Source organism: Chinchilla lanigera, unplaced genomic scaffold, assembly GCF_000276665.1.
Source record: "Chinchilla lanigera isolate Chin_1 unplaced genomic scaffold, ChiLan1.0 scaffold00020, whole genome shotgun sequence".
Lineage (NCBI taxonomy): Eukaryota > Metazoa > Chordata > Mammalia > Rodentia > Chinchillidae > Chinchilla > Chinchilla lanigera.
In genome coordinates this window covers 20,908,801-20,923,740 of record NW_004955421.1, presented here as the reverse complement: position 1 = coordinate 20,923,740, position 14,940 = coordinate 20,908,801, and the positions used below count along the sequence as shown (strand labels likewise).

Here is a 14,940-nt window from a genome sequence, read left to right as displayed (position 1 = left end):
CCGCCTCATGGCAAAGATTGGTTCTGAAGTCTCATTGGCGGCCTTCACTGTTCAGAATTCAGCCTTCCTTCCCTGTTGAACCCTAGAGTTCTGCCGGAAGTGGTATATTTTTGGGGCTGCTCAAACTCTGTTCTCCTGTTAAGCTTTCCAGTGATGGCGAACCTTTTAGAGGTTTCACCTGATATAAACAGCCAGCCGCAGGACGTGTGCCACAGGTTCACCACCGCTGTCTGGGTCCCTTAAAGGACCCTACAAGACAATAAACTATTCCATGCTGTGAGGCTCTGTGTCTTCCAAGTGATTTTTCTGGTTTCCCTCCTTGCATAAGAGACAATAACAAAGAAGGAACCCTGACACAACCTGATGTCACAATTTAGTGTCAAATGAAACCTAGAACTGAATTTCAAAGCCATGTACAAATCTTTCTTAATCCACATTTTGCACTAATGTGATAAAAACCACCCAGATTATCAGAAGAGAAAATAAGAAAAAATAAATAAATAAAGAATTCAGGCTTAAAGCAATATACTTCCTACAAATGAAAAGGGTCATAGCAAACAAGTCAGCACAGCAAACAAATAAGTCAGTTGACAGAGTCCATTGAGACTACTAATTAAAGAATTTCATGGAGGGGGCTGGGGATTTAGCTCAGTGGCAAAAGTGCCTGCCTGGCAAGCGCAAGGTCATGAGTTCGGTTCCCGGTACCGGAGAAAAACCAAAAAAAAAAAAAAAAGAAAGAATTTCATGGAGGAAAACAAAATCACCTAAAATTATACCAGTGGAGGGTAGGAGTCCTTGGGTCCATTAAAGCTTTCTCAAGATAAGTCAAAATGGCTTTGGACTGCATCCAGGGGACACAGATCTATAGCAGGCTCATTTAAAGTAGAATATTTCCATTGTTCCTTCCAGAGATAGTTCCTTTTTCCTCTGGTTTCACAGATTGTCGGACCAAAAGATCTCAGCATTTGTTGCGCACATGGACGTTCATAGCTCCTCGATAGAAATTTCCACTGAAATGAGCTAAAAATAACCAAATGAAAGGAAAGCCGTGGTCTATATCTTTAGAAAGCATTAACATCATTTCCTTCATTTTACAGATGAGGAAGTTGAGATCCAGAGAAATGAAGTGGCTTTCCTCCAATGTTACAGAACTAGTAAATGACAAATTCTCAGTGAGGGCTTGTTTCCGTCATTTATTTACAGCCCTGGGTTTAAAAGTCACTGCTTATTTCTAAAGCTAAGTTTACTCATTATTATAACCTATGGATAGGACCTTCTGAATTTCATAATCTGTGACTGCTAAGCAAGTAGGCTTGCAGTTAGTACATTACATTGCTGGGAAAAATATACTCTGAAAGATTATTCTCTTTCTCACGGCACATACATGCATGAGGAGAGAGAGAGAGGGAGAGAGATAGAAACAGATAGAGGGGGGAAAGGGAGAGAAAGAGAGAGAGAGAGAGAAAGAAAGAGAGAGAGAGAGAGAGAGAGAGAGAGAAAGGGAGAGAGAGAGAGTATTCATTCATGGAAGACTGGCTTGAGAAGCCTCCTCACGTACCAAATCTACGTATGCTCAAGTTTCTTTAAAACATGATGTAGTATTTGCATATAATCTATGCACATTGTCCTGTATACTTTCATCTTTAGATTACTTATAACACTTATAACAATGTAAATGTTATGTAAATAATTGTTATACTCTATTGTTTAGGGAGTAACACAAAAATCTATACGGGTTCAGTACAGATGCAGTTCTTTTTTTTTTTTGGTACTGGGAATCAAGCTCAGGACCTTGCACTTGCCAGGCAGGCACTATGCCACTGAGCTATATACCCCTCCCACAATTCTTTTCTGTGGTTTTCTGAGATAGGGCCTCACTGTGTAGTTCTGGCTAGCCTTGAACTCAGGGAAATCCTCCTGTCTCAGCCTCCTTTGTGCTTAGATTAAAGGAGTATGCCACCACATCTGGCATGGATACATTTTTTTCTGACTATTTTTGGTCTATGATTAATTGAACCTATGAATGCAGAATCCATGGATAGAGAGGGTCATAAAAATATGAAAATATTATCAACCACACTCATAATTATGGAAATACATGCTGAAATCATTATAAATATCCTTTCATCATGATTACAAAGTTGAACAGTATCAGTTAGGGATGATATGAAGTAATGGAAACTTAGACTCTTGGAAAGACTATAAATTTTTATGACAAGACAGAGTGGTTTGGCAGTGTCTTGTCATGTTAAGGAGGCCTTTACACCACGACCCAAGGGTTACACTGTTGGTGAATCTGGAACAACTCTTACCCAGATGCACAAGAAGATATATACAAAAATATTTGCTGAAGGAATGTTCAAAATGAGAAAAAATAGAATGACAAATTATATACTCATATAATGGAAAGTATGCATAAACTTGTATTGTATCTCTGTATACATATTATATACATATTATGTATATACTGCTTGTATATCTATTATATATATATTCCTATGTATATATGCTCTTTGTCTTACAATGCAGTATGTCACAATAAACTCATTGTAAGTTGAAAATACTGTAAGTTGAAAATGCACCTACATTACTGAATGACATACTCCATCACCTCATATCATCCCTAACTGATATTGTTCAACTTTATAATCATGATGAAAGGACATTTATGATGATTTTGGCATGTATTTCCATAATTACAGTGTATTTACCTTAGCCTATAGATGGGCAAAGAACTACTAGTATGGCTGATAATCTAACACAACCCTATTTTGTAATAAGGAATTGAATATCTCATGAAATTTATTGAACACTGCCCTGAAAACGAAAAACAGAGTGGTTGCGTAGGTGTGCTTTCCCACCACTGTTAAGTTGAAAACTGGAAGCATGTAGGTCAGAGACTCTGTGTGTGTGTGTGTGTGTGTGTGTGTGTGTGCATACACATATATATCAGTGTGAATCTCTTAACATTAAATGCTAAATAAGTTGTACTAAAATATGTAGCATATCATTTACATAAAGTTGAAAACATGGCGAACAGTGAAGTATACATGCACCCTTAGTAAAAGCATAAAGCAATGCTTAGAGAACAACATGGAGGAGAGAGGCTGTTGGATGGGAGTAAACATGTTTCTAGAGCAGCTGGGCATCAGGTACTGGTCCCAGTCTATTCACTCATCTCTAGCTGAAATCATTCTCAGCTCTCATTGCCATCCGTGGTGTTCTTTGGCCTCCAGTGGTGAGTTATCTGGGCCCTGCGGAAGTAAGTTCTAGGAAGGCGTCTCAAAGGTAACTCAAAAGGAAAAGGTCTTTGTACTTCACTTCTGAGAAGTTCTGCTTTAACTACTTTAAATATTGGTCTTCCAAGTAAGATTTCATTTAATTAAAAAAGGAGGTGTGTCTCATTCCGTTTTGTGTTGCTATCATAAAATACTGGAGGTCAGATGTCTTTACAAAGAAAAGTTCATTTAGCTCACAATTTGAAGGCTAAAATCTTGGCTTGTTTTATCTGTTGGCCTTTTGTGAGGACCTCTGACAATATCATAATGTGGACACATTAAGGCTGAAGCATATATGAGAGAGCTCAAACAGTGAGAGAGGACATAGAAAGAGAAGGGTGAGCAGAGCAGGGGCCAGACGCTCTTTTCTTTTTTTTTTTTTTTTTTTTTTTTTGTTTTTTTTTCTCCGGTACCAGGAACCGAACTCACGACCTTGCGCTTGCCAGGCAGGCGCTTTTGCCGCTGAGCTAAATCCCCAGCCCCTAGACGCTCTTTTCTTACAACTCCTTTTTGCAGTATCTGATCCAGACCCAAGAGACCTAACCCACTCCTACAAGACCAACATTCACCCCTTCCAAGGTTGTGCCCTTATGGCTTAATTGGCTCCCTTAAAGTCCTCGCCACTGCAATACTGTTACACTGGAGAGTTAAGCCTCTACGTGAATGTTAGTGGGATGAAACTACATTTAATCCATAGTGGGTGGAGTTGGGGTCCTACTGTCTAAGACGTTTTGGAGCTTTCCATTGCCTTTGGTCTAAAATGCAAACACTCAGCACAGAGTTTGAGGGGTGGCTCCCACACTGCAGTTTCATGGTCTTTCTATCCTGACACTCAGGGTAGAAAGGGGACTATTGCACCTGCTCATGTACTTGTTCCTTTGGCCTTTGGGTGATTCCGATTTCTCCTTGAATGACCTGCTCAGACCTTCCTCTTTGTTCTATCCTACAACTGCTTAAGAGCACTGCTTCCTATTTTCCTCTCATTAGGTATGCCTCTGTACTTAGCATCAGGTTGTCCCATCGCTAGATTGTAATCCCCTAGCAGGGAGCTTCATGCTTGTTTTGTTTAACTTTTGGTACCAGGCCCAAGAGGTGTTTTTAGCTCCTCTTCAAACTCTCAGAAGAGGACATTCACCCCAAAGTGCCCCCAAATAGTGAAAGAAGGGGTACCATTGCTGGGGAAAGAGCCACAGCTAGAGGCTGCCCTGGGCTTTGCTACACATGAATCCTGGTAGTGTCTGTGATTCCTAGTGTACTCCATTGCCATGCCTAGGAGGCACCAGGAGATATTCCATGAATGAATCCACACATCTTTGAAAGTTTGGAAAGCACCAGCTTAAAATAAAAGTTCACCATCTCTAAATCAATGTGTGAAAGAAAATTAGTAGGAGGTCAGTCTTCTCTCCCTTCCCCATAGTCCATTACCCACCTGGAATAGTCTGTTGTAAGACAATAAACAACACAACAGGACACTGCCAGCCCTGTTTTCCAATATGTGTGCTACACCGAACCTTTGCGAACGGTGCGTGGAGATGCTCGCAGAGGTAATTGTTGAAGGACGAACAGATTTCAGAATAAACTGGGTAATTACTTACATGTTTCAAGACAACTCGAGGGTCCTCAGTCAATCTTGGAATAAGTGACAAGGCTTTATAACAGCTGAAAGACCTGTCATTGCAGCAATAGGAACCTGTACTCCAGAACACAGAACAGTAGTTAGTTACTTTAAATATATGAGACAGATTAGATTTAATCACTAGTTAAGAAAGCCGAACCCCAAACAGAAAAACCTCAGTAATACTCATGTGTGAGTTGTCATGGCCACGCCTTTGGCTGGCAAGAGCACCCAGTACTGCTTCTCCCCGGACTGCCTTCCCCCCGCCTGTCCTGATTGTCTGCAGAGTTCCTACTGAAATGTGAGAGCGCAAACATGTGGTTTGTGTGGGTGTATTTGTCCTTCTGTGCAAACAAGATTGACTGCTTTATAAGGAATAAACAAGCAGGAGCTCGCTTCAGGCAAAACCCAGGGCAGCACCCACCAGAAACAAGGGTTGATATGGAGGTCGAAAGGGGAGTTAGATACGTGAGCTGAGCACTTGGTCCTCATAGGGATTGGAACTGCAACAGAAGTAGGGTGAAGGATATTATAGCAGAGGTGGCGGATAAGTCCCGTCATTATGATATTACAAATTTTTTGTAATAACTACAATGAACCAGTTACCATGCTCTTTACTCAAGTTAGTTTATTTATTCTTTTCAGAAGTACAGGTACTTTTGTTGTTCCTATTTTACATGTGAAGATATTGAGGATCAGAAATATAATTAGGGCCAGAACGAAGATTTCAGCCTAACGTTGTTTATCCCCAAAGTCTGCACTCAGATACCACTGCTCCAGCCTCTGCCTTCAGTTGGCAGGATAGTTTGGAGGCCAAGAGAAAGTTTCCACCTCAACACTATGTCTTTGTGTGTGTGTGTGTGTGTGTGTGTGTGTGTGTAGGGGGTTTCTTGAAGACCAACAAACATAATGAGAAGAGCGTCAGTCTCAGGAAGCTGCCTGAGGTTTACCATCGAGGACAGACCTGAGGATCCCTGGCAACGTGCACTGAAGGACGTACGTGCTCTTGGTCTTAATTTGAGGATACAATACAAGAAATAAAAAGTCTTCCTGAGGAGAAGGGAAGAAGCACAACATCTACAGGGAAACAGGCAAAAACAATAACCAGGAGAGTGTACCAGCCAGTCTATCCAGTGCTGAGAATGGCTCATGTTGGGTTTTGGATGAAGTTGCCTTTTAGACAAGCAACTCTATGCAGCTGGGCCCAGGGTGCTCTTACAGAAGAATGGTAATGATATTCCTGGGGAAAAGAGCAAAGTCAGCTCATTCTCCAGAAAAGAAGCGTCAATAAAGACCACAGCCTCATGTGCGGTTCCCACCTCACAATAGATAGAACAGACATTTCATCTAACTCATCACGATCATTGCTATTTCAACTTTGCCGCTCAAAGTGCTATCTTCGGCTCACCAACATCGCCTGACAACATAGCCTGGGTTTATTGAGACACAACCTGCGCTTTAACAGGATCTCTGAGGGATTCATATGTGCGGTAAAGCCTGAGAAGCACCGCCTCAGAGCGTACACCGCGCCATCTTGGCTCCGCGGTGAGCTATGCGCCGAGCCTCCCCCTGTAGCACATCTTCTCCCAAGCGTCCTCTGGCGGAGTGAATCGCTCCTGCCCCTCTGTTGTTTCTCTGCTGCTCCTGCTCGTCTTCATCCCTGCTCATTGCCTGTGCTGTTGGCCCACTGGTGAGGAGAGGTTACACGTGTTACCCCCCTTTGCACTCTTGTGTCAGCCAACTGGGTCACTTTGATAAGAAGGGTTCTTCAAAAGTATTCAATTTAGTTGTAATTGCTCAGTAAAAGTTCCTTTGGGACAGTGGTTTTAAAATTTTCCTGTGCACAAAACCCACCAACTAAGCCTGTTCAGCTGAGTGCCAGTAGAACTGCCCTCTGCCCACACCCTGGATCTGAATTCTCAGGTCCACTTTGCAGCTTTAACTAGTAGCTCAAAGTATGTCCAGTGGGAATGGTCAGTGGAAGACTCAGGTTGGGAACTACGTCTTGATATCTGGGGTGTTGAGCGTCTGTCTAGTGGGCTGACACTGTCCTACTTTATTGTGTTGCCCTCTGTCTTCCAGGTCCCAAGACAGCCTTGCTTGTCAGTGAGGGGCTGCCCAAGTACGACTGGACTCTGTCTCAGGGGGGATGATTTTACAGACAAACAGAAGCACGTAAAGTTACATCCTAACGGTCTCAGCTATTCAATGCTGGTGGGTGACTGTTCTATTCTGAAATCTCCTTGACACTGTGCCCTAGCTCTTATTATTCTGGAAACACACACACACACACAGGTCTAATTGTGTGATTGCTGCTGTGTGCTCAGCGATATAGGACAGGTAGAGACACATTGTCTCATTTAAGTCACACAACAATGCTGTGAGGTGAAGGACACCTTTAAATGATGAGGAAATGGAGGCTCATGGACATTTGGTCACTTACCTAGGCTCACCTACCTAGGAAGGGGCTGAGCCAGGTGTCCAGCTGTGTTTTGGTTGAGTCCCAAGATGTGACCTCTTTAGGGTTTGTCATGCTCTCTGTTCCATTAACTACACTTGCTTTTTACACATGATTCCACAGGGGAATTGTGGTGAGCCTTTCCCATAGGTCTTCACTGCCCTCCTGTCTAGCGTGCCCTTCCATTGGTCTCCAGGCCACAGAGAGCATCTAGATCTACCAGGCAGTGATTGCCTTCTCTTCTTAAGAGATCATTGTTTTAACCTGGTTTGACTTTCCCCTAACTGGTGTTGCTTCTATTGCCACGTGTACCTTTATGGTTGGAGTAAGGGCAAAGGGACACATACATCTGAGTTGTTATAGCAAGGAAATCGAATCACAACAGCATATAGACAATCAATATTTGTTGATTTGGAAGACAAGAGATTGGATTATCAGGGTCATGGCTCATTTAGTGAATGTTCTAGAGTTCTCAGAGAAAAAGCAAGGTTGCTTCTTCTTGGGAAGAGGGAAATTATTTGGGGAATTAGAAGTAATGGCTGGTTAAATAAATGACGGTATAGATTATCTTGGGAATTAGAAGTAATGAGTGGTTAGATGATGGTATATCCATAAAATGAGACACAGTGATGGTCAGTTTTTCCATCTACTACATTTAGGGCACAGAGACAAACACAGCAGCCACAACCCTATCAGAGAGTACATTTTACAATGAATGAAGCGAAATGTTGTAGACCTGAATATACTGTCACTGTAAGTCCTTCAAGATATGTAGTAAAAATGCAAAGTGGAATTTTCTCAAGAGTATGTAAAAAGAAAAGCTGTTAAAAAGTGTATATACTGGGGGCTGGGGATTTAGCTCAGTGGCAAAACACCTGCCTGGCAAGCACAAGGTCGTGCGTTCAATTCCTGGTACCAGAAGAAAAACCAAAAAAAAAAAAAAAAAAAAGTGTATATACTTGTATGCAAATGAATTTTCCTGGTAGTTATGCACAATGAAATAGGTGGTAGTTATCTCTGAGGATTAATAATAGGTTTGGGGTGGGGATGGAGGAATAAAAGCGATAGACAGACTGATAGATGATAGATAAAGAGACTTAAAAAAAAAAAACCAGAGACTACTATCTGCCTGTCCTCAAACATTTTCAACAACAAACAAACAACCCCAAATATTTCCCAGACCCTTGTGGATCTAGGGATTCATGTACATTGTAGGCAAACTGTAAGTAGAAGTTTACATAGTACAGCTAGGAAGGCCCCTTAAAAGGTGGATGAATCGGACAACACAATAGAACATTTCCAACATGGCAGAAAGTTCTGTGGGATAGTGCTACTCTCCAGCATGCTTCCAGATTTGACAAGAAAGAATAAATCCCCATATATTTGTCTTTGCTACTTGCAGCTGAATTAAACACACACCATACAGATTTTTTTTCTTTTTTTAACAATGAATATATATCAATTTTATGATATAGAACTAACAGTTTTAAACACTCAATTGACCATCCAAATGGATTTAAACAGAAAGATATAAATAATCTGGTTTAATTATTTTTAAAAGGGAGAAATATTGTGTAGAAAAATAGAAATTTTAAAGCCCCAGGTATATAAGAGTTCTGGAAAACTATAAACATTTAGATTTGTTTCCTTGCTGAAAAACAAAAGACTGGGTATCCAAAGTTTACACAAGCTTCACTTTGAACCGACACAGACCGCACACCAGGTAGGCACCCACGTTTCTATAGAGTCGTTGTCCGTGTGCTCTGCTGTGGAGCGCATAAGAATGTTCTGAGAGACACAGCTAACATTCATGGGAGACACTTTTATAAGGATAAGATATGGTCTGGTGCTCTTTGGCTATTCATCAGACTCCCCCGTTTGCACTTGGAAAATATACAATGGCATTACATTTTAAATATACTAAGTTAGAGCATGTACTTTTTGAACCAGCAGCAAAATTATGATACCATTGTGTATTTTTAAAGATTAAATATTTCTCATAGTTTTGCACTACAGCGAGCAAACCAAAGGCTTTTAGCATTCCAGGTCAGGTCGACTATTTCAACAAGGTTGTTTATTCTTCATCAACGTGGGCGGGATTCAAAGGAATCATTTCCATTCTTCTAAGAAGGTGGCAACCACGTCATCTCTGGCAAATGAATGTCAATGTAAATCTCCGTGTGTATTCTTTTTTTTGTCTTTTCGAAACAGGGTCTTGCTATGCAGCTCAGGCTGGCTTTGAACTCACTTATGTAGCCCAGGCTGGCCTTGAGCTCACAATGATCCTCCTGCCTCAGCCTCCCAAGTGCTGGGATTACAGGCAGGCGCCACCACGCCCAGCTCCGTGTGTGTTTATCTGTCCAGCAAATGCAGCATAGCAAACCCATTCACCAGGTGAGGTAAGCAAGAGCAAGTAAACTAAGGCTTTGTGGTGGATGCTACAGCAACATAGAAAATCCTAAACTTCTTCCAAGAAGGCACCAAATGAAGTAAGTCCCTCAGCCCCCACCTGATACTCTATCAGCACAAATGCAAGACGTGTGTCAGCTTTTTTCCTTCCCCTACTCACACGTGTGTGCGTGTGCTTTATTATTTGAGTTGTGACGATTTAAAGTGTATACTATTTTTGTCCATCTCAGGATTTGCTTACAAAGAAAGTCAGAACATGTCCTTGAGTTGAGACGAGAGGCCAAGGGCAGGGCAATGGGTGCCATTATGAAATCCTCTGGTCATTGTGCTCCGAAAGAGAGGAATTCAGTTGTGGGCTTCACACAACCACTACCTCATCTTTATCTTTGTTTAAAACAAAGGAAGAGAGCAAAGGCATACAATGCTGGGTTGAGGGGTACAATCTGAAGAGGGGGCGCTGGGTCCTTCTCTTCATATGCATTTGGCATTTCAGGTAGCTCTTATCTCCTTGCATGTCCCTCAGCACCGGCAAGTTTGAATACAAATTTCAGGAACTTGGGCGCTGTCCCATTTATCACAACACTAAGTCTGACACCCAGAAAATATCGAGGGCAATTTCAAGTTTTCCTGAAGTCGCTTGAGATACTGTGCAAAGCTCAGCGAGGGACTGTGCCCGCTTTTACTCCACCGTCTCTGCAGTGTGGCCAACTGTTGCTGCAGCCCTTCCACCCTGCCCAGCCTCCTCTAGCACGACTCTCTCCTAACTTCTGCCCCTCGACATTCTGGACTTACTAATTTTTTCTCCACAAGGGTCTCAGTATTTTCTAGCGTAAATATTTTAGATTCTTTTTGCTGTCTCTAAATTCTCTTTCTGTTCTCCTAAACATGCACATAATCAAAGGACCCAGAGGGTGAGCAGGCAGCCCCCAACAGCCCCAGAAAGGACTAGGATGGGGAAAGCTGGAGAAACTTGCAGGTTGGATTTTAATTTTTGTGAGTCTCTGCTGCAGAACCTTTTAATATTCATCTAATTCATCCCATCCTCTGCCAACCTCCACGGCCCCTTGACTTTAGCTGGTCTGTAGTGCCTGTTAGTTTCTTCCCAGCAATTCATCTGGACCCCACTGCCCCCTCCTTCTGGCCTCTTCTGCATGACCTTGAGCCAGCGCCCTCCTTTCACAGAGCTCTCGTCCCTCCGAGGAACGGGGCACCTGTTCTAGGAGGTCCCTCAGGGCCTCCTCTTCTGAGGCTGACAGATGCAGCTCAGGCCTGCGCAGAACAAAGGCACAGGCCTGGCTGAAATCGAGCACCTTGACATCTTCTGCTGGGTTCTTTTTAACGGCACAAGTAACACATGGACATTTTTTCCCCCCCAAAATAGAAACATTAGAGGTCAGCCGCTGCTCATTAGAGATAAGTTACTGTTTCCTCCACCCAGTCCGTATGTCCCTCAATTCTTCCAGATTAAAGCAACACATACACACAAATTTTATCCACCTTGCTTCTTTAGGAATTTGATCTGAACATTTACTGACAGTATGTATGTTATTAATATACATATAGGTATCCAAAAGAACTATAGAATATTGTTTTCTGAAGGTTTAAACAAATCCAAATGTGTTTCTTCACATTTGTACTCCCTAGTTCTACCTGAATGCCTGAGAGGTTGGTCAAAATGAGACAGGCTGGGCAAATGTGTTTTGGGTAGGCAATTGGTGCTGCTATGAATATAAAAATAAAAATAAAAATAGTACATGTACATATTGTTTTATACTTGGACTTTTTTGCCCATAATATCACCATTACTGCAGAACATAGACTATGCTTTTTTTTTTTTTGGTTTTTCTCTGGTACAGGGAACCGAACTCATGACCTTGAGCTTGCCAGGCAGGCGCTTTGCCACTGAGCTAAATCCCCAGACCCTAGACTATGCTTTTTAACAGCTGCACTGTAAGCCCTGCAGTGGCAATAATAATGATAATAATAGTTGTGACTGTTAATCATGATGTCAACTGATTGGACTAAGAAATGCTTATCAGATTACCAAAGCACAGTTTTGAGTTTGTCTGTGGATGATTGACATATAGGACAGCAAACTGAACAAGGAAGAACCACCCCCACTATGGGTGGCAACAACCAATAGGCTTGTAGCCTGGATGAAAAAAAAGGGAAAGGAGCAGGAAGCGTTTCCGTTTTTGAAGAGTCCCAGTCTTCCTGAGCAGGCGTGTCCTTTGCTTCTGTTGCCTTTGGACAATGGTTTTCAGGTCTCCAATTTCTTCAGCTTTCCAATGCGGGCTCATACTTGTGACTCTCCAGAGAATTTGTAGGCCTTCAACCTTGGAGTGGTGCTTCATTCTTGATATCTCTCGCTGTGTGGCTTCCGTCTTCTTGGGCTGAGCAGCTGCTGGATCCTTCTGCTCTGCAACATGCAGACAACCATTGTCAACTCTCCTGCCTCTGATCCTCTGTGCCTACCTTATAACCCCTTTGCATAATTATACATATATTTTCTATTGATTCTATTCCTCTGGAGAACCTTAACTCATACAGTGATTTTACCAGGAATAATTAAGAGACTGCTGTTTGCCAAGAACTGTTCTTATTTAATCCTAATGAGCTCCATAAAATATGTGGCCAATGTTGGACCCATTTTACAAATGAGAACACTTAGATCCTATACAAACTCATGCCTTATTCCATGTTACTGGGCATTTAGGTTGTTCTTATTGCTTGCTATGACAAACGTGGTACTAAATCTCCTTGCTCAGGTTCAAGTAGGATGTGGATGGGAAGGGGAATAGCTGAGGTGCAGGGCATGTGCGTTTTTGGGTTTATGAGCTACTTCCAGTCTGCCCTTGAGGATGATATCAGGAGATCTGAGCACTGAGATGGACAGGGATGGGATGGAAGCAGATATAAATCAGATACCTGAGTGGATGACCGGAGTATGTGGGCCCATGCCTTCCCAAAATGTTCCTGTTTTAGAAGTCATAGATAAGCCAAGCTTAATGATGTCATCCACATGCCCTTGCTCTGTGGCCACTTTCCTACTGGATCAATATTACCTAAGTGGTTATACTTGTAATCTTATTGGTTGATTGTAGTTTGACCCACTTTGTATCCACCTCCCGATTTTGCCCTATAAAACATTCTGGAGAAATTACCTCAGTGGCAACACACTTACTTGTAGGACCCCTCTGGTCTCTCAGAAGCTATTCCTATTTCCCAATAAAACTTTCCTACTCTTAAGAAGAATACACAAAGCACAAGATAGTGACAATGAGTAGCAGGGATTCTGCACTGTCCCTGGGCTACCACGAGATTCCCCAACCCCCAGTACTTAAACATGTTTTCTTGTCAAAATGCAACAGTACAGGGTTTGACAAGTTCTGAAGCCTACGAGTACCTGAGCTATGGCTGTACTTCTTCCAACTCCCCTACCCCAAGGCACTTTCTGGCCTTTTCCCTGTCTCCCAGCCCCTAGGACCCTCCCAGTGCATCTGGGAGCCAGCTGCACCAGCTCTGTTAGGCTTAGGAAAAACGTCAAGCCCTTCAGTATTTACTTTATCCAGAGAACATTAAGGCAGGCAGGCAGGCCTCCATCCCTACGCACCATTTACACAGATGTCAGGTCGGGGATGTGGGTTCATTTTTCATTCTTTAATCTGCAGGTATGAATTAAACCATAACCTGCCTCATTGACACCACGGCATCAATATTTTCTCAGACTGGAACATGGTCTCCCTGTTCTTATCCACCATTTAAAAATAAACTTAGCATATGGCATTTGTCTTATGTCAAAGGAATGCAATTTTGTTTTTCTGGACATATGACTCAATTCAAACATGAGGCAAAACTTTGATATTTCAGAGGAGTTTGAGGTGGGAGGTAATACAATTGCTACCTTCCCTGTGAACCAGGTTAATCCCGTGAGGCAGATTTCTGGAACCTGAGATGTCCCAAGTTTCTCAGATAATTGAGTTCCTTAAATCAGAATGTATGTCATGTAGACCCATGGGTCATGCTGGCTACTCAGTAAGTCATATTAAAATAGTAGTCAAGCTAATAAGTAAGATGCATGCAAGTTGGGGACACCCGTGATGATACAGTTTTCCCCCAAATCCTCACAAAACAATTGTTTAAACACACCCCAGGGTCACCACATGGATGGAGGCAAGGAACGAGGACAGCGGGCACAAACTGACAACTTTCAAGTGGGAAAAAAACCAGACAAGTAAAGCAGAATGACGCTAACAAAAGCTTCCCACCCCTTACTGCTGTTTATACTACTCAAGGCGCACAGCCTAGAGCTTCCTCTCTGCAATGCCACTCAATACCACAGTCCTCTGAGGGGAGTGCTGTGATCATCCCCACGTCACACTGGAGGATTTGGCCAAACTCGTACTGCTATTAAAGGACAGAATCGGGATTCGAATTCACTTCTTGGGTCCAGAGCCTGGGCTCACTGTGGTAACATGTAATGAGAGCTTATTCTGTGTCCACAGAGAGAAGAGATTTAAAATTCCATCTTTCAAAACCCAAGTACAGTGCAGTTCTATGAATTTCATGTTTAAATGACTTCTCTACCTTTTAGCCTGCTTTCCTTAGTTCAGGCTCTGAAGTGGCCTCCCACCTGGGTAGCTTGCATCCTCGTTTCTACTAGGCTAAGGATAAGTGGTCTTTCAGTATGTGATCTTTCCCCCAAATTCTTGGTAATTCTTACATATAACTTGCAAGGTGGCTCAGATAGTGCATTCCAGACTCTGAGCACTCGGTGAATATAGCCCAACTATTTCCTTCCTTTCCTGCCACATTGTCAGAAATTAGGCATCCTAGACCACACCTATAGACCAGGTGATGTTAGGTGCTGGAAGAATGAAAGATTTGAATCCCAGTCTCACCAGCTCTGGGACTCTGGATAATCATTTTACTTCTCTCCTATTTTTTTCTTTTTTTGAGACAGGGTCTCACTATGTAGTTCAAGCTGGTCTTGAACTCACTATATCCCAGGTTGGCCTCAAACTCACAGTAATCCTCCTGCCCCAGCTTCCCAAGTGCTGAGATTATAAGTGTGTGCCACCATGCCTGGCACTTCTCTGATTTTTTTCCTTTTCCTTTCCTTTCCTTTCCTTTCCTTTCCTTTCCTTTCCTTTCCTTTCCTTTCCTTTCATTCCTTTCCT

General features: G+C 42.4%; 1 long non-coding RNA gene across 1 annotated transcript in view; it reads left to right on the top strand.

Moving 5' to 3' along the window:
• LOC106148436 overlaps positions 1 to 7,102 on the top strand; it is an 81,188-nt gene extending 74,086 nt beyond the window's left edge. The window contains exon 4 of the long non-coding RNA XR_001233877.1: positions 6,976 to 7,102. This is a non-coding gene — a long non-coding RNA (uncharacterized LOC106148436). The remainder of the gene's footprint in view (positions 1 to 6,975) is intronic.
• The last annotated feature ends 7,838 nt before the right edge of the window (positions 7,103 to 14,940 follow it).